Raw genomic sequence first — 18,735 nt, 5'->3', positions numbered from 1 at the left:
TACAGTGGCTAACTAAACATAATAAAAAAGGTTATTAGTTCCCCTTGGAACATCTTGTTAGTATGGATTCTGCAGCCTGTGGACATATAGGCAGGGAAAGTGAGATAGAGATATGCTCAACTTAGATCCATTACGGAGCCAGGATTTTCTTTTCTTTTTTTCTTTTTTTTTTTAATTTAACAGAGAGAGATCACAAGTAGGCAGAGAGACAGGCAGAGAGAGAGGAGGAAGCAGGCTCTCTGCTGAGCAGAGAGCCCGATGCGGGACTCAATCCCAGGACTCTGAGATCATGACCTGAGCCGAAGGCAGCGGCTTAACCCACTGAGCCACCCAGGCGCCCCGGAGCCAGGATTTTCTAAGAGCCATTGAGCTCCTTCTTATATGATTTACCATTAAGTTAATAAACAGAATGCTTGAAATTGCTACCTAAAACCTTCTAACTATATTGTTGGGAAGCTTGCTTACCTTTGTTAATTGCCTTCAAATGACTATTGTTCAAATTAATTGAGCTAAACAAATTAAAATTAAAAACAACTGAAAGAAGTACAGTCTTCCAGGCAGAGGATAATATTTAATGAAATAAAATAGAACAAAAAAATAGGAAAATAAAACCAATACAAATGGATGCTGCCACCAGGATTCCAGCCAACAGATAATGAAACAGGTTTTGCCTCACTCTTGTAGCAGGGCTAAAATGATCAGCCTGAAGGATTCAAGGCCCTGGATCAATTTCCCAATATTACATGGAGTAAGGGGAAAACAGAGGATGGTTTTCTGGTAACAGCAATGTTTTCTGGGAGCTCTACAGGATCTGGTCTCTTTGCCTTATCTGCTCCCTCACCTCTACCAAGTCACTCAATATCACATATGGCAGACAGCCTCTTAGAGTAGCCTCTGTGACTCCTGCCTTTTTCTGTTCATGCCCTTGTGAAGCCTTCAGTTCTATAACCATAAGGAACTGAATGCTTCCAACAACCATGTGAGGGTTTTGGGTTTTTTTTTAAGATTTTATTTATTTATCAGACATAGAGAGTGCATGTGTGAGCACAAGCAGGGGGAGTGGCAGGCAGAGGGAGGAGCATGTTTCCTGCTGAGCAAGAAGCCCTAATGTGGGACTCGAACCCAGGACCCTAGGCTCATGATCTGAGCTGAAGACAGATGCTCAACCAACTGAGCCACCCAGACATCCCAACCATGTGAGTTTAGAAGCAAATCTTCCCCAGTCACACCTCGGATGAGACCACAGCCCTGGCTGACACCTTGATTCCCGCCTCGTGAGACCCAGAATTAGAGGATCCAGCTAAGCCATTGCTACACTCTTGAGCCACAAAAACTGTGAGATGACAAATGTATGTTGCTATAAGGGGTTCAGTTTGTGGTACTATTGTTATATATATCTAATACATCACATTTGCTTCCACCTGAACCAAGAGGAGAAATCACATAAAGCCTGGTCTCACCAGTAACGATAGAGTAAATACCTACAGCAGTATTGGGTCTATTTGATGATACCTGAATTGATATTGGCCTTATTCCAAAACTGGAGCTATATTTTGCAGGGGTTTTTTGTTCATCAATTTTTCCTTTTTTGTTCACCACGAAAGAGAGAATTACATACATTTTAATGTATGTTAACTCCAGGAGCAGATGATCTCCCTGGGATATTTCCCTGCCTTCCTTGTTGATTTACCAGCTGCCAGGCCCCAGCTTCACAGAGCTACTCTCTCCACCACTGACCTTCTGAAAACACCATTCCATTCCGATCAGATTATATCCATCTTCCAAATCCATCCCTGCCTGGAGAATTGAAACCAAACTCCTTAGCAAGGCTGCAAGGCCAGATGTGTTGAGTGAATAAAGAAATGAATAAAGGTATGTGGTAGATAGCATATCACACCACACTGGATTTGTGGTTTCTCAACGGCGAAGACTGGGTCTCATTCATTTTCACTCCCCCAGTGCCCAGCACAGACCTTGCCATGTAGCCACTGTCCCTGGGCTGCCACTACGATTCTGAGATAAAAATGCAGCATCATGGGGCGCCTGGGTGGCTCAGTGGGTTAAACCCTCTGCCTTTGGCTCAGGTCATGATCTCAGAGTCCTGGGATCGAGTCCCTCATCAGGCTCTCTGCTCAGCCGGGAGCCTGCTTCCCCCTCCCTCTCTCTGTCTGCCTCTCTGCCTACTTGTGATCTTTGTCTGTCAAATAAATAAATGAAATCTTAAAAAAAAAAAAAATGTAGCATCATGCTTCATTGTTCTGAGGATCACTGTGTCACCTTCGTGGCCTTGGTTCTGGCACATTGCACTGGTGACAAGGACCCCAGGCTTCCCCAGGCCAGTAATCTGCCCACTGTATGGTAAAGTTTAGCAGCTAACAATGTAACTAACACGCCATCTGTTTGGCAGTCTAAAATTCCCGCCTGGGTCCTTAATTCCTTCTTCACTCCAATCCAAGGGACTTCTATTTACACCTTTCACTTGATATTTTTTACTCTACTTCATACCTCAAGGGAGCATGAGGACACCAACAACAATTGCACAGAAACACAGAGAGCGGAAAATGGAGCTGCAGGAAATCAGAGTGAATGAAGAGACCAGGTAACGGTCTCAAGCCTTAGGGAGGGAGGGGTATTGAGACTGAAAGCGGGTAGCCAGTTAAGCAACAGATAACCAGAGTCAGGGCACCTGGGTGGCTCAGTTGTTAAGCGTCTGTCTGCCTTTGGCTCAGGCTATTGATCCTAGGGTCCTAGGATCGAGCCCCGCATTGGGATACCTGCTCCGCAGAAAGCCTGCTTCTTCCTCTCCCACTCCCCCTGCTTGTGTTCCCTCTCTGGCTGTGTCTCTCTCTGTCAAATAAATAAATAAAATCTTAAACTAACAAACAAACAAAAAACAACCAGTTAACCAGAGTTAACAAGAGAGGGTAAAAAATGACTGGAGAAGGCCTAGGCCCAGCTGTTGTTTATTCAGAAGGGACATGTAAAGAAATTGCTGTGAATGGGCTCGATGTCTGTGTATGCTGTTTGATTTTCTGTTTTTGTGGCTTTGAATGCTCTTCTATACACCGGAAACTATATGGCACTGTTTTTCTAGCAGAGCTTGCTTGTGCTCTAACTTCACGACCTTTTCCCCACACAGTCAGTCCTCCCCCAACCAGTCTTTGATCGAATATATCTTTAACGAGCCCAGGGCCTTGCATCCTGTCTCCTCCCCGCCCCCCCCCGCCGTCAAAGCTCTAAGAAGCTAAAAATCATTCATAAGGACAGATTACTATTCAAAGCACTCCCTTCCAAAGGCACCATAACAAGGAAGACACTAATAATTATTTATAAATCATTTATTTATGACTCATTTTCAAACACACCATCTTATTTGATATTCAGTGCCTAGCCCATCATGGGCACTCATTTGTATTTATGCAATGGATGGGTTAAGAAACAGAGGCTCAGAGAGCTTAAGTGACTTGTCTAAGGTCACACGGTGACTTAAAGGCAGAATCAGGGAGCAGAACACAGGTTTTCTGATTCCACATCCCAAGCTTCCACTGTGCCCACCAACTCATAAACCAGAGACACAAAGATTCACCAGAAGAATTTCAATTTGGGGGGAAACTGGTCTTCCCAACTCCCCAGAATTTACTCCAGGAAAGCAGCTTCTTCTGCAATTCAACCCTACTTAAATTAAAGCATGTTCTAAGAATCAAACTTGCAAACTCAAACCAGAATTCGGCTTCATTTTGTACCTTCGAGCAGTTAATGACCCACTGTTGTTCTAAGTAAGGCACTTTCAAGGTGGAAGCCATGAACTTGGGCTTTAGGAGGAACCTTTTGTCACCTCTTCCTTCAAAGATTCTGTTTTCCTAGGATTGCTTGAAAATTGTGAACTCCCCATTTTTAAAAGGTTGAGGAGCCTTTCATAGCACTGACCCCACCGACTGAGTGCAGAGCGTGGGGGTGGGGCGGGAGTCGGGAGGAATGGCTCAGCTGCTGCCCCCTTGGAGTTTATGAGGCACAGGAAGTGATCACAGAGAGACAGTGACATCACGACCACACGAAGTACCATGAACTGGAGAAAGGTTCATTCTGCAAGCCAAGAGCGGAGCAGGAAGTTAGTCTTTTTTTTTTTTAAATAATTTTTTTTTAAAGATTTTATTTATTTATTTGACAGAGAGAGCACAAGTAGGCAGAGAGGCAGGCAGAGAGAGAGGAGGAAGCAGGCTCCCTGCTGAGCAGAGAGCCCGATGTGGGACTCGATCCCAGGACCCTGAGATCATGACCTGAGCCAAAGGCAGCGGCTTAACCCACTGAGCCACCCAGGCGCCCAGGAAGTTAGTCTTAAAGCAAAACCTGCTAATGTGACACTGAAACTACCTTTGGGTTTTATTTAGGGATTAAATGATTCGATGTTTGGGATTTGCCTTAAGATGTGAAACTAAGTAAATAAACGGTGTATGGATGGGGGTAAAAGACAAACAGTAAACTATGGATGACTGCGGGGGCTTGGTAACTAGGATCGGGGGCTTGAGAATTTCTGCAGTAAACAGAAATAAAATAGCTGGGGAGTTAATTCAGAGCCATGTCATTTGTTAACTCTGACTTTGGGCAATTCACTTAACTCTTTAGAGCCTGAGTTTTCCCAAGTGTACAATGGCTGTGAGACACCCCCTTCTTTTAGAGGGCTTTTTTTTTGCTTTTTTTTTTTTTTTTTGAGACTTAAGTGATAATGAAATATATGTAAAGGACCTGGTATGATTTCTGAAAAAATGTAGGAGCTCAACAAAAGGTAGTGTATTATTGCTATCAGGTAATAAAAGCTATTTGCGGGAGGGCAGAGAACACACTCCTACATACGCAGTCTCCATTCACCTCTCCCACTAAGACATCTTAATACATTTGATATGCATGTGACTCTTTTAAAAGGCTGAAGTGCATACTAATTATTATCAGTAGGTATCCAGATCTTTATTTAGAAAAACCACTAAAAGAACTGTATTTTTATCTTAATTGCAATGAATCAAGCCTCATTCACCTCCTGCAGATGTGAGAGCCAGCCTTTTGTGACGCGATTTCCTTCTGCATGTTCATGGGGGCTTACAAAATAGCACCAAAGTATCCTCTACCTACAGAATCAGAAGGTTATTTTTTTTTCCCCCACCAGAAACTTATATAATTCATCTTTACAAGTTTGCATGAGAAGCTAGAATTCTGGTTTGTTTAAAGTAAAAATAGCACATACTTCAGGAGGTTTTTTCCATCCATCCATCCATCCATCTATCCGACCATACATATAATCTGGCTTGGTGTTAATGTCTAAGTTCATCCTAACGATATGGAGTGACAACCTTGATCAGATGTCCTTACCTCTTTTGGTCTCAATTTTTTCGTTTGTAAAATGGGGACAGCGACAGTAGCAACTTCTCAGGGTTGTTGAAAGGATGAAAGGACAATATGCATGTTAAGTCACACCATAAAAAATGCGAGCTGCTTTTCTTATTCATGTACCGTGACCTCAGCCAGAAAACTCTCACATTGACATCACTGCCCTCCCATGATGTCCATAGCCTGCTGTGCCTTAAAGATGATGTTTTATCAACCCTAGTAACCCAAAATAGATGGTCCCTGCCCACCTCTGGGTACAACAACAAGAAATTTAATTACCAGACAAGGCAAACACACTTTGTTTTCTATTTCTAGATACCGATCTTAAAGGAGCACAAAGAGTGGAAGAGTGTGTCTGAAAACACATTTTCATCAAGGTTGGCTGTTTCTAGAATTCAGAGAACAATGCCTTCTAAAAATACTATGCCTGCATCTTCCCCTGTTTCCCCTTTCAGAGGGCTGCCCTCACAGTCTGGCTGGGGCCTTCACAGCCCAAAGGGCCTTTTGGAAGAATGCCTTCCAAAAGGCAGTCCCGTGCCTCAGATTTCACTGATCTTGGCTCGAGATCCAAATGAAGTTGCTTTGTACATTTTCTGAGCTTCTCCCCATAGGAACACACTGCCAGACACTTATCAACAATGTTTTAAAGCTCTATTTGTTTAATTGATGCTTTCCCACATCATCCATCATATGCAGGTACAAGGCACTGCAGCTCCTGGAATTTCTGAAAAAACAGGCAGTCTGATGAAATAGGGGTGTTACTGATATTTCTTTGTAAACTTGGTTATTTGGAACCTGAAATGAGTTGGCTCCCTGCCCCACCCCCGCCCTTTCCCCCAGGCACAGGAAACAAAGCCATCTGAAGTCTATGTAACTCATGGCACAGTCAAAAAATTATTTAAAAACCTAGCTGTCATGTGTATTTACTTGACAGCTACAGGCAGAGTGCTTACAACCCACCTGCCTAGCACCGCGTGAGGCGCTTGGGGAGAGGCCGACGAAACAACATGTTCTAGGCCCTTAGCAGCTCAAACCCCAACCTCTGTTTCTATTATCAATTATTATGTAGAACTGACAGATGCCACACATTGTGCTTACCACCTTACAAGTATTAACTTATTTAATCCCTGTAACAACCTTATGAGGCAGATATTATTATTAGCCCAGTTACAAATAGGGAAACGAAGGCACAAGTGAGGTCTTGTAACTTGTTTTAAGGTCATGCATTAGTAATTAGTAATAGTAATTAGTAATAGAATTAACAGTAATAGTATAGTAATTAATAGTAATAGTAATTAATACATATAATACAATTTAATAGAATATATATTATATAATATATATTAATATATATTTAATATAATATATAATAATATAATAAATATAGTAATTAATAGTAATAGTAATTAATAAACAGTAATAGAATTAGTAATTCATTTGGCATGAAGACCAAAAGCCAGGTGGTCTGGATCCCAGGTTCACCTATTTGCTTGCTTACCACGCTGCCTATCCGTGGGGAAATGCCCTCAGATGCCACCGGAGAGCCCTAGCTGTGCACTGGAGAGGGTGCTATGTCTCCCACGTCCCCAGTTCCTCTATGCCTTCCTCCTCCACCCGGCTCTGCTCCAGTTACTGAAATGAGGCTACCGAGTCTTTACTAAGCCTCCCCCCCGGCGCCTGTCTCTGGACACTGGGATTCCGCGTGAAAATACTCTCCTCTCCTGTCCTCCTCTGAGCCCCTATCACTCCTCACCTGGACTATTTCAAGAAACTTCTACTGTGTTTCCCTTCTCAGTCTTCCTCCAATACTCTCTTTTCTTCTCCCTTTCTCTCTTTTTTAAAGATTTGTTTATTTAAGAGAGGATAGAGCATGTGAGTAGGGCGGGGGGCGGGAGGGAGAGACAAAGCCTCAAGCAGACTGTGTGCACTGCGCGTGGAGCCGACGTGGGGCTCGATCTCACCACCCTGAGATCATGGCCTGAGCTGAAACCGAGAGTCAGACACTTAGCCAATCAAGCCACCCAGGTGCCTCTCATACTCTTCTTAAAACACAAAAACAAATACAAAAACAAAAAAAAAACCCCACGCTTCCTCCTCTCTCTGCCTGCCTCTCTGCCTACTTGTGATCTCTGTCTGTCAAATAAATAAATAAAATCTTTAAAAAAAAAAAACAAAAACAAAAAACCTGTGTTACAGGGTTTTTTTCTTTTAGTGTATAAGTAACACATGATTTCAGCAGGAAAGGTATAAGATCCAGACAAGCAAAAAGAAGAAAATTAAAATTACCCAAAGCTTATCCCCAGAGATCAACCTGTTTTCAAGTCATTTCAGATCTTGCCTCTTTTTATTGTATATGTATCAACATCAGTTTATATGTCATTTATCTATAAACTCTGTTTCTTAGCAATGATTCATTATTGTTGGGCTAATTGGGTCACAGCACACATTGGGGGAACAGACCTTCAAGGTTCCAAGTGGAGGCCAGCCTCATCGAACCCGCCCCTGTGCCCACTGTTACCTGACCCTGAGAGCACACAGTCCCAGGTCACAGACCCTGGGAGCACACACAGTCAGCCCTGTGGTCCTGGGAGTCTCCCTACACGATTTGACTTATTCGGTTCCCACCCAACATTTCCCAACCCTGGGCCTTCGTTAGGGCTCCTCCTTGTGCAGGGAAAGCCCACACAAAGCAGAGGCGTGGGTCACATGCAACAAAAATGCCTGAGTGTAGAAACAAGAAGCTTCCTCCTGGGCCTCCCCCGAGATGAGGGCCTCCAAATGCCCTGTGGCCCCTGCATTTTCTAATCCTATTTCATTATTGATCGCTGTCTTCATATCTGGAGTGCTGCTTCTCATGGGAGGGAGAATCTCTGTACGTGTTCTCCTGGTTCTTCCCCTTACAGTTTCTCTGGTTGAATCAGAACCTGATATATTGGAGACCTGAAAGAATGGAACCTCTGGGCCCATCACAAGGGCCACCAGTGACCTGAGCCCAGGAGGCATGCCAACTTCTACATGTCAGCTTCACCTTTGAAGGTCACACACACACACACACACACACAAAGACCTAAATTGTTATTTTCTCAAATGTAGCAGCAGAAAGCTACAGGACTTGCCCCTTTCTCCTTACTTCTGCAGATCAAAAATCATGCCTAGTTCTCTTTTGTTTCATGGGATTAAAGAAAAAAAAACCCTACAAAATTGTCCCAAGTTGATTCACACGCTGTTAAAAGGAAAAGTAACTTACTTGTATAATATGCCATTCTTAATGGTCAACCCGAAGAAGAAAATGTGAAGTATGCAGCTGGTAATCTTTCCAGCTTCAGGCTGGGGTGCCTGATTCATCAAATCCCGGCCTGACAGGTCTACTTTATCCTCCCCACCATGGCCTTGATTCACTGGAATTATTACTTCCCAAACAGGAAGGCTTTCTGCTCAATGGATGTATAGATACTGCATTGCTTTTAAAAATAGTGAAAGCCCGGGCTAAGAATAGCCCAGAGTGTGTCAGTTAAGAGTCTCTATTTGAAGTTCAAGGGATTTTGTGTTTAAGAATACAAGACCTCCCAGAAATGGCATATTTTTAAACACTGGATTTGATCCAAAGAGGGAAAGCTGTGCATAGGATGAACCTTGCTTCTTGTTTCTTTTAAGGCAGTACCTCTCCCAATTCCCTGGGCACAGGGTGCAGAGGTCATCAAACAGTCCAGGTAGCATTATCAGAGGAAAATTCAGGGAAGATGATGGGTCTCAAGTCTACCAACAAACGGGTCTGGTGATTGTGAGGAAGAAAGACCGTATCTTCTACCCTCAACAATGTAACTGAGTTACCCTGTGATCCAAGGTTTTCTTGCTACCTTTCTATTTTAGACTGTTTTGTTAAGAACTGAAGTTAAGGGATGCTTTCAAATTACGGAGCCCCTTTCACACACCATAAATCCTCATTTCTCCCTCCTGGGTTGAGGTACTTGGGAAGCACATACTTCATTCCAAGAGTCGTGCCAGGCAGGGCGGGCTCTGACATAACCAGGGAAAACACAGGCTCCTATGGAAGCCTCCAAAAGGGGGACCTGACCAAGAGCCAGGAGGGCGTCTCAGGGGGAAGTAATGATAAAGCTGAGACCTAAAGTTATGAGAAAACGAAAGCAAGGGTGAGGATGAAAGAAAGAAGATTCCGGCAGAAGGAGCAGTAGGTGGAAAGGAAAAGTCAGGGAAGTTTGGTCTGTTCTGAGGGAGAAGAGAAATGGTAAAAGACACAGGGGGCAGGCAGGCCTGGGGCTTGCCAGTCACTTGAGAAGTAGGCTTTCTCTAGAGGGAACAGGACGAGGCAGCAAAAGGGGTAAAGAAGCAGAGCAACAGCCCAACTTGTGTTTTAGGAAGGTCCCTCTGGCGTTCTGTGGGGAAGGAAGAAGGCAGCAGGAATGCAGGCCAAAGAAGAAATGCCCTCAGCAAAGGAAGAGGCATTGGGGCTGGAGAAAACCAGAGGATTCCAGAGATAGTTCAGAAGCAGGCAAGTTGGGACTTCATGATATGGATTCAGTGCAGGAAACAAGGGCAGGGAACCAGGCCATCATGCCACCCAGGTTTCTGGCTTTGCCAACTGAGAGGTACTCTTCGGGAGACACAAATACCTTGGAGGGGCAGTGGGTTTGGTGCAGGGGGGAGGCAGGAGCCTACACAAGTAAAGGGTGGATTCTGGGGGAGACATTCAGGTGCAGCTGACCAGGAGGCCTCACTCAGGACCCCGATGGACATTTCCATTTAAGGGATGGCCACAGGAAGAACCTGTGAAGGGATCCGAGGTGGAGTGGCCAGGAAGGTGAGGCTGAAACAGGAGAGTGTAAGTCAGGGAGGCCACACAGAAGGGCGAATCGGATCAGGAACGGTCAGTCATGCCACACAGCAGAGGTCAGGACGGAGGAAAAAGTCATTAGATGTGGCCGTGGCAAGACCTGGTTGGCCAACGCCATATGACGTCTGGCTCTCGGGTCAGATGAGAGCGAAGGGAGGAATCAAGACCAGAGTGGATCTAGGAGCAAGTGGAAGTGAGGAGCGTGGAGAGGAGAGAGTGGAGGTGAGGGGCAGGACAGTGGGTGCCTGCAGTCACCAAAGGGGTTCCACTACAGTGAGAAAGACTTGAGGTTGTCAAGCCATATTACTGTTGCCATTTTAATGCAGAGAATAAGATGATTTTTCCCAAGAAAGTGGAGGAACAGGGATCCAAACACATGTTTTCTGACTTTCAAAATGTCTCATCCTGGTAGCAATACACGGAATTTATTGATATGAAAACAAGTACTCTGGGCGTTCTGTCCCCTGAGTGACTGCATCAGAGAACTAGAGACTGAGGGCGAAACAGCTGTTAAGACTGAGCGGCAGCTCTCCCGACCCTGAGACATGCACGGGACAGATGATGGATGAGAGCTGCCGTCACTGAAGGCATTCCAAATACCTACCCCAACCCTAAAACACAAGGAAATTTAACTTCTAAAGCCACACCTCCCAAACAACAAGTGTCATTTTTCAACTCCACGACTTGGCTTTCAAGGGGCTTCTTTTCTTGTTCCAGTCAGGTCATTTCACTCGGTTTGGGGGAGGGGTGTGTGTGGGTGGTGTCAGAGGGTCTGCAAAGCAGCAGGGGCCAGTGCTGAGGCAGGAGAGGTAGGGCTGGGGATGCTGAACTGGTGACCGTGGGAGATATCTGCCAGCAGGGTGGGGAGGGGTCCTGGGTCGGCTGAAACCACAACCAGCCCATCTAAGGAAGTGGCACCGTTGAAAGGCACAAAGCTACATGAAATACACGTAATTCATGGAGGAAAAAAAAAAGTATGGAGATACTAAGGGAAAGAGGAAGAAAAAGAAAAAAGAAAACGAATGACCTATGTCTACTATCTGTCTGGAAGGACACTGACTCAACATTTTTAGAAAACTCAACCTCTTTCCTTAGCTCCTTCCCCAGAGCCTTCACACACCAACATAGGGCTAAAGGATTTGTAAGTTATCAAATCTAATACTGCGATTTCACTTGTCTCTTTATTGCTGATAAAATGTCTTTTACTAATGTTTTATTACAGCAGCAACTCATAAATATGTATCCTCCTTGCAGACATGGCTTGAGTCTCCTCAGGCCCCCTCCCCCTGTAGCTCCGCCCCGGAGGAGCTCACTTCTCTGCTGAAGTGGAGATGGCTCTTCTTCCAGACCTTTCTCAGTGCATTTACACATATAGATTACATAAACATAGATCCCCTCTTTACTTGTGTCTTGTGTTTTATAATTATCCCAAAGTGAACCAAATTCTATTCCACCTTGAGAGTTGTTTTTTTTTTTTAATTTCATAGGATCTGTCACAATTTCAGTTGACTCTTCTGTGTAATAAAACTGGAATTAAAAGGGAGAGAAGCTTTTTGGAGCTTGGCTAGAGGCTTTGCTCTGCCTTCTAAGATCAATTGACTTGTGTCTTCATAATCTAAGTAAGGTCTAAGTAATGTCATTTAATTGAAAACTTGTATCAGAGGTTTTCCAAATCCCTGGCACACATTCTCCCTTAAAACTAACTATGGAGACCAAAGCCTATTATATAAGCATCCAAGTCTGCAACCATGGGCCATAATTCTTCATCCGCCAGATCTCATGACTGATAACAAGGCCAAGATAAAGGCAGTAATTTAAAAAAATTTTTCCCTAGATGCAAAATGACATATGTATTTGAAAAAATAAAAAACAAAAAGATTCAAGCTATTCCCATTGGAACCCATTCTAAGTACTTGTTCCTCAACAATAAAACAAAAAGAAATTTGATTTTTAAAAAGGATTTATTCATTTGAGAGAGAAAGAGTGAGAAAGAGTGTGTGAGCAAGCAGTGGGAGGAGCAGGAGAGAGAACCCCAAGCAGACTCCCCTCTGAAGGCAGAGCCCAGTGTGGGGCTCAATCCCACAACCCTGACACTATAACCCCAGCTGAAACCAAGAGTCAGATGCTCAACCGAGCCCCCCAGGTGCCCCAGAAATCTGTTTAGTTTTTTTTTAAGAGCTACACCTATAAGGGACACTGTGGGTTGTCTTTCTAATACCTATTCCCTCTTTTTCCTTCTTACAGAATCCCCTGTTTTCTGCAACAATTTACTGCATGCCCACTGCATCATCTGAGTCAAACTGCCTAGCATTCCTCCTGGAGCTTTTACTGGCACAGCGATGAGCATATGCCTTAATGTGCCAGTCATACTAAAAGGACTGGTTTTCTAGAAAATGGAAGCACACGGCTTCCATAGCTATAGGCAGTCATCTTGCAACCATGGAAATCATTAGCCTAAAGTGTATGGAGAATCTGGGGAGAGGGGAGGGCCTGGTGTTTGCTTTAAGTAACTGAGTCAGCCAACCAGGGTCCAGCCTACCTCTGTACTTATTCTGAGACACAGCATGCTTGCTGTCTAAGGTTCTGTGAGTCAGATTTCTTTTTATTTTTTTTAATTTTTTAAAAAGATTTTATTTATTTATTTGACACAGAGAGAGAGAGATCACAAGTAGGCAGAGAGGCAGGCAGAGAGAGGAGGAAGCAGGCTCCCCGCTGAGCAGAGAGCCGATGCGGGGCTCTATCCCAGGACCCCGGGATCATGACCTGAGCGGAAGGCAGAGGCTTTAACCTACTGAGCCACCCAGTCGCCCCAGTGAGTCAGATTTCTTTTTTTTTTTTTTTTTAAATTTTTTTTTTTTAAGATTTTATTTTATTTATTTGAGAGAGAGAGACAGTGAGAGAGAGCATGAGCGAGGAGAAGGTCAGAGGGAGAAGCAGACTCCCCATGGAGCTGGGAGCCGGATGTGGGACTCGATCCTGGGACTCCAGGATCACGCCCTGAGCCGGAGGCAGTTGTTTAACCAACTGCGCCACCCAGGCGTCCCGTGAGTCAGATTTCTGATGCTTTTTCCAAACCGTTCTGCCACCAAAGAAGGTGGGAGGGGAAATCTGGTGCCCTTTTCTGACCTATGAATTACATTCAACAGGTTTCTTTTCTTTCTTTCAGGGTCCCCCGTACATAACCTATTCACTATATCCACATGCATTTTTGTAGCTGAATACATTTCCCTAGGCTTAAAAGTGACCGTTTTAATGGTCTTAAGCCTAGTGATTAAATAAATATGATTAACTGGCTGCTACCATGGAGAGTTCAAGAGAAGCAAACTCCGCTCGGAGGACACTGAACCCCCACCAGTGTCTGCCAAGGTGCTTGGGGCTGCGGCGACAGAGGGATTACAACAATTGACAATCGGGGCCCCTGTGTGTGCTTGCGGACCTACCTTCCGGTGACCAGCTCTAACTGCCAACAGGAAACACTGGGGGAGGGGAGGGCCTGCTCTGGATAGGATTATCAGGGATGATAGGAGGCGTAGCCTCTGCCAGGACACAGAATAAAAGGCTGAGATCAGAGCAAGACGGGAGCCAGATCTGGGGGAAGAAGAAAGACAGGAACAAACCTGGCACCTTTGAGGAACACCAGGACATTCTGGTTTACTAAAAGGTGCCAAGAGAAGGGGACGGTGGATGGAATGAGGTTGGCAGGTAGGCAGGAGCCTAGGCATCGGGCCCTGCAGGCCAAGGAAGGTGAATCTGTATTTTATTCTGTGGTAGGGATTCTTCATGGCTTTTGTGCCGGATACCTCATGGGCAGCATGCTGAAGCCTCTGAGGACCACTCCTTACAAAGTATTTTTGAATGACAAAGAACAAAACAAAACAGAAATTAAAAAAAAAAAGGATTATGAAGGAGCCCCTGGTTGGCTCGCTCAGTTGATTCAACACTGGACTCTTGCTTTTGGCTCAGGTCCTGATCTCAGTGTCATGAGATCAAGCCCGTGTCAGGCTGCGGGCTCAGTGGGGAGTCTGCTGTCCCTCTCCCTCTGCCCCTCCCCTTGGGTTCCTCCACTGCCCCCACCTCTCTCTAAAATAAATAAATAAAATCTTAAAAAAAAAATTAGGACTATGAAGATCATAGTTGGGGGTATTGGGGTTGGGGGATAATGGAAGTGGTTTATCTTGGTATGGAGGAGTATTTTATCAATTACATTGTTTAGAGTTGCCAGCATATAGTGATAATAGGAAGCAGATAGACTTGGAGTCAACTTTTTATTGCTTTTCAGTTCTTTAGCCAATGCATCCCCTATTGCCTGAAATAGGGCAACTGCTCCCATCACTCCCCGACACCTCGCCTTGGTACCTTTCTGACGAAGGAAACCCATTATATTAAAATAGTTATCAACATATTAGGTAATTAATTTATCAGATGGTACAAATGATTACTTTGCTCAAGCTTTAAATAACAAATTCTGGTGGTGGGTCTACTGTTATTTTTAGTAATCACGGATAGACAAGACATGTAGCGATATAGGCAGCCAGCATAATGTAGGAAGAGACTATCAGGGCATTCTTTCAGTGACAAAGTCACAGGTCCCGCTGTGGTTTGCTGTTCTCATTTGTAACAAAAGGAAATGTAATTTTCAGTTGGAAGTTAGTGAAAATAAAGATGTGATTTTTTTTTCCCAATCCAAATTTATAGATCCCATGGAAATTGCTGGGAGGTTTGACCAAGGGGTGTAACATGATCTGATTTATGTCTTTAAAAAAATCAGCCGAATAGATGTTGGTAAGGCAAAAGAAAAAAAAATGCACTAAAGTAATTTCCTGCAGAGAGGCTGGCAATGGCCAGCTCTAGGGAAGGGCAACACCATGGCTTTTCTTGCTGAGAAACTGCTGGAGAACAGATCCGTCTTTGTGAGCGCTCCCTGGGCTGGGGATGAGAAAGGCCTCGCTGCAGCAATAAAGCACCTCTGGTCTCTGCTGCAGGGAGAGGACAGAAGGTCACAGGCGGAAAAGCCCCCCATGTGAGTCAATGAAGCTCAGAGAAAAGAAACCACATTTGCCCATTTCCTGTAAGCAGGGCCCGATGAGAACTCCCCGCCGGGCTGGTTCTGCTGAGACAAGAGTTGCTGCTGGACACAAGCAAGGCCCCAGCGAACAGGAGCCTTCAGTACGTGGTGGCCAGTGCTGGGAGGGGACTGGCCTGCTCTGGTGCCTTCTGCCTGGGACCATGATCATGCACTTTGGAGGGAGGGTGGGGAACAGACAAGTCTTAGGAGCCGCTCACCCTGCAGAAGTCAAGGGATGGCCCCAGGTGATCTATAAAGAGACCAAGGCCCAATTCTGACATCTAAGGTTGGGACAAAACCAGTGTGAGCTCCCCAAACACTCAAAACCTGAAACCTAGATTGCCCATGTAAAAACATCCCAAAGGAAACCCTCCTCATAGCAGGGCAAGCAAGGATACCTGAGACCGAAGAGGTAAAGCAGGAGCTCCAGACCTGGGCTTTCTTCTCTTGATGCGTTTCCAGAGGGGGCAGTGGGCCGCTCGCTTCTTAAAGAGAACCTGTGCTTGTAACACTGAGGGGCTGGAGGGTGGGATTAGGGAAACCTAGACTTGCAGGACCCTCGGAAGAGGGGCTGCTTGGAGCCCCGTGGGCAGCCAAGAATATAGTCCACCACTGCCAAGACGTGTGCTTGGCCCAGAAGTTTCTGCCAGACAGCACTCCCTCTCTCCCCAAAACTGGAGAATGTGCCTCCCTCAGGGTCTTGCTCCTCTTACTCTTCAGGGTCACTGAGAACCTCTACCCTACGTTTGGCTTTTTTAATTTCTTTTTTACTCTTTCTCTCCCAAATGCCTCCAGTCTAAAAAGCAGCAGCTAGACTTCCAGTTCTCAAGTGGCCCCCAAAACCACACACAGTGACACAGTGTACTAAAAAAAAAAAAAGTGGGGGTATCTGGGTGGCTGGCTCAGTGGATTAAAGACTCTGCCTTCGGCTCAGGTCATGATCCCAGGGTCCTGGGATCAAGCCCCGCATCAGGCTCTCTGCTCAGCAGGGAGCCTGCTTCCCCCTCACTCTCTGCCTGCCTCTCTGCCTACTTGTGATCTCTGTTTGTCAAATAAGTAAATAAAATCCTTAAAAAAAAAAAAAAAAGTGTCCTCTGGCCAATCTGATATAGAGTAAAAAACAGAGATTCTTAACCACAGCCTAAAATGGCGGGGGGTGGGGGTGGTTAAAAGGCAGGGTGATTCCCTGACTCTCCTTACCCATCCACCTTTGGGGAATTTACAAGGAATGGCACAGAGGCAAAGACACAGTCAGGCAGGCTGGAACAGGGAGAGGGGGCAGACTGTCCTTCTTTAAGAGTGAGAGATGTCACCCCCCCCCACCCATAGAGGGACCAAAGCACCACCAAGAACCACTCTACTCTACAGATCCCATGTCCACTTTGACCTCAGATCCGTGAAACAGCTTTTGTCAAGCCAACATCAAACCATGTTTTAAGAGAGTGGGGAAATACCCTTTCCCCAATCCTGGCTCTTATTCCAACGGCTAAACAAAAAGCTTTTATGAGAATTATTTCACTGGGCGACAAGGCACGAAGAAAGCAGTCTGCTTGCAGTCTGAAGGTCAACAGTGCTGCTTTGTCTGAATGTGTGTCCTCCATGGGGCCGAGGCTGAGTCGTGCCGCACTCCAGGGATCTCTGTGGCAATGTGCGTTCATCTACAGACTCACACAGAGTGAGGCTGCTGAGGGCAGCTGACTGAGGCTGACCAGCAAGTTACGCCTCCTGTCTCTCCTTTGGCTCTCTCATTAGGTTTGCTTTTAGGTCAATGAAAAGGCTATCAGCCCTCTTCCTTTGGAAAATGTTTGTGGTTGCAGCTGAGCGTGCCTGTTACAACAGCTGACAGAGGATTCCAAAATCATAGGGCACAAGAGTCAAATAAACCCCCTTAGCAAAAACTCTTCTTGCTTTTTTCCACTTCATTTGGGCTGTGTTCATGGGGCGGCTTCATTAGAATTCCTGCTTTCACTCCTACTCGTGTGAAGGGTTTTATTTTATTTTTCTAATGAATCACATCTGGTGTGTTTCAAAAAGGCATCTGGTATGGACTGAATAGTTGTGTCCTCCTAACATCCGTATGATGAAGTCTTAACCCCATTGTAATGGTATTTGGAGGTGGCCCTTTGGGATGCAATTAGGTTTAGATGAGGTCATGAGGCTGGGGCCACCACAATGAGATTAGTGCCCTTATGAGAGCTCCCATCTCTCTTCCAGCCATCTGAGGACACAGAGAGAAGGTGAGACGGTGGTTGTTTGCAAGCCAGTTAAAGAGGTCTCACCAGGGGCCAAATGTTCTGGCATCCTGATCTTGAATTTCCCAGCCTCCAGGAGTATAAGAAGTAAATTTCTATTGTTTAGGGCCCTCAGACTAAAGTACTTTGTTATAGTGGCCTGAGCTAAGACAGTATCCTAATTAAAGAACAGTCTTATGTTTGCCTTAATGAGAAATGGAAAAGTATGCATCAGTGTCCTTGACTGCTTATGACTTCTTCCACCATCCAAGGAGTGGAGAGAAGGACTTGAAGCAGGGTGGTTACACGAGCAACCTTAAGATGCTGGTCTCCCATTATTAACCAACATCTAATGCATTTACCTTCTAATCATCTACCTGAAAAACCCATGGTATGAAAACATCATGGATCCAAGGATTTGGAGCACTGGAAAAGAAGTAATTTAACTGTTTTACTTTACAGATGTGGAAATTGGTACCCAGAGAGGTGAAGCAACAGGTACAAGGTCAGATAGCTACTAACGACAAAAGTCAAAATAAAACCCTAGTGTTCTAATCCATGCTGAGAAATGCCTATCCCAGATGAGGCAGTAAAGATACAAGGTCTTATACATGTTCCTCAACCCATCCGCACCACAGCCACCTGAGTCTTACATCAAACCTTGGCTTCCTCTGAAACATTCTCTACTCAGCAACTGGGAGAATCTTCTCAAAACACACAACCTGCCCTTGCTTAAACCTCCCCCTACTCCCACTAGTGACTCTCTACTGTTCTTAGGATGACAGTCTAAATCTTGAGCATGCTCTTTGAGGCTCTGCATGGTCTGCTTTCTGCCATTTGCATCTACTACCTGCCAGATGCACTTGCCTTTAAAGCAGCATGCTCCATCCTACCACAGGACCCTTGCACACGCTATCCCCATGCTGCAACTCTCAATCTCACCTTGAATCTAGTTAACACACTCTCTTTTTCCAGATATCACTTCCTCAAAGAAGCCTTCCTTGGCCCTTCATGACTAGGTCAAGGTCCTTGATTAAATACCCTCACAACAATATGCTTCTCTCATGTTCAAAGATTTTATTTCCACTTGTTATTATATTCCTGTTACTGTAATTATTACTTAATGTCTGCCTCCTCGATGAGGCTATAAATTACCAAAAACTTGCTATCTTGTCACCATTTTATCCTCTCTCAAGTGTACCATCTAT

General features: G+C 45.0%; 1 protein-coding gene across 5 annotated transcripts in view; it reads right to left on the bottom strand.

The window, feature by feature from the left end:
- The window catches only part of ARHGEF3 (Rho guanine nucleotide exchange factor 3), a 316,269-nt gene that overhangs the window by 114,442 nt on the left and 183,092 nt on the right, over positions 1–18,735 (bottom strand). The gene's annotated exons all lie outside the window — the stretch shown is intronic.

The sequence above is a fragment of the Neovison vison genome, chromosome 6 (assembly GCF_020171115.1).
Source record: "Neovison vison isolate M4711 chromosome 6, ASM_NN_V1, whole genome shotgun sequence".
Classification (NCBI taxonomy): Eukaryota; Metazoa; Chordata; class Mammalia; order Carnivora; family Mustelidae; genus Neogale; species Neogale vison.
This window is presented reverse-complemented; position numbering and strand designations above follow the sequence as displayed.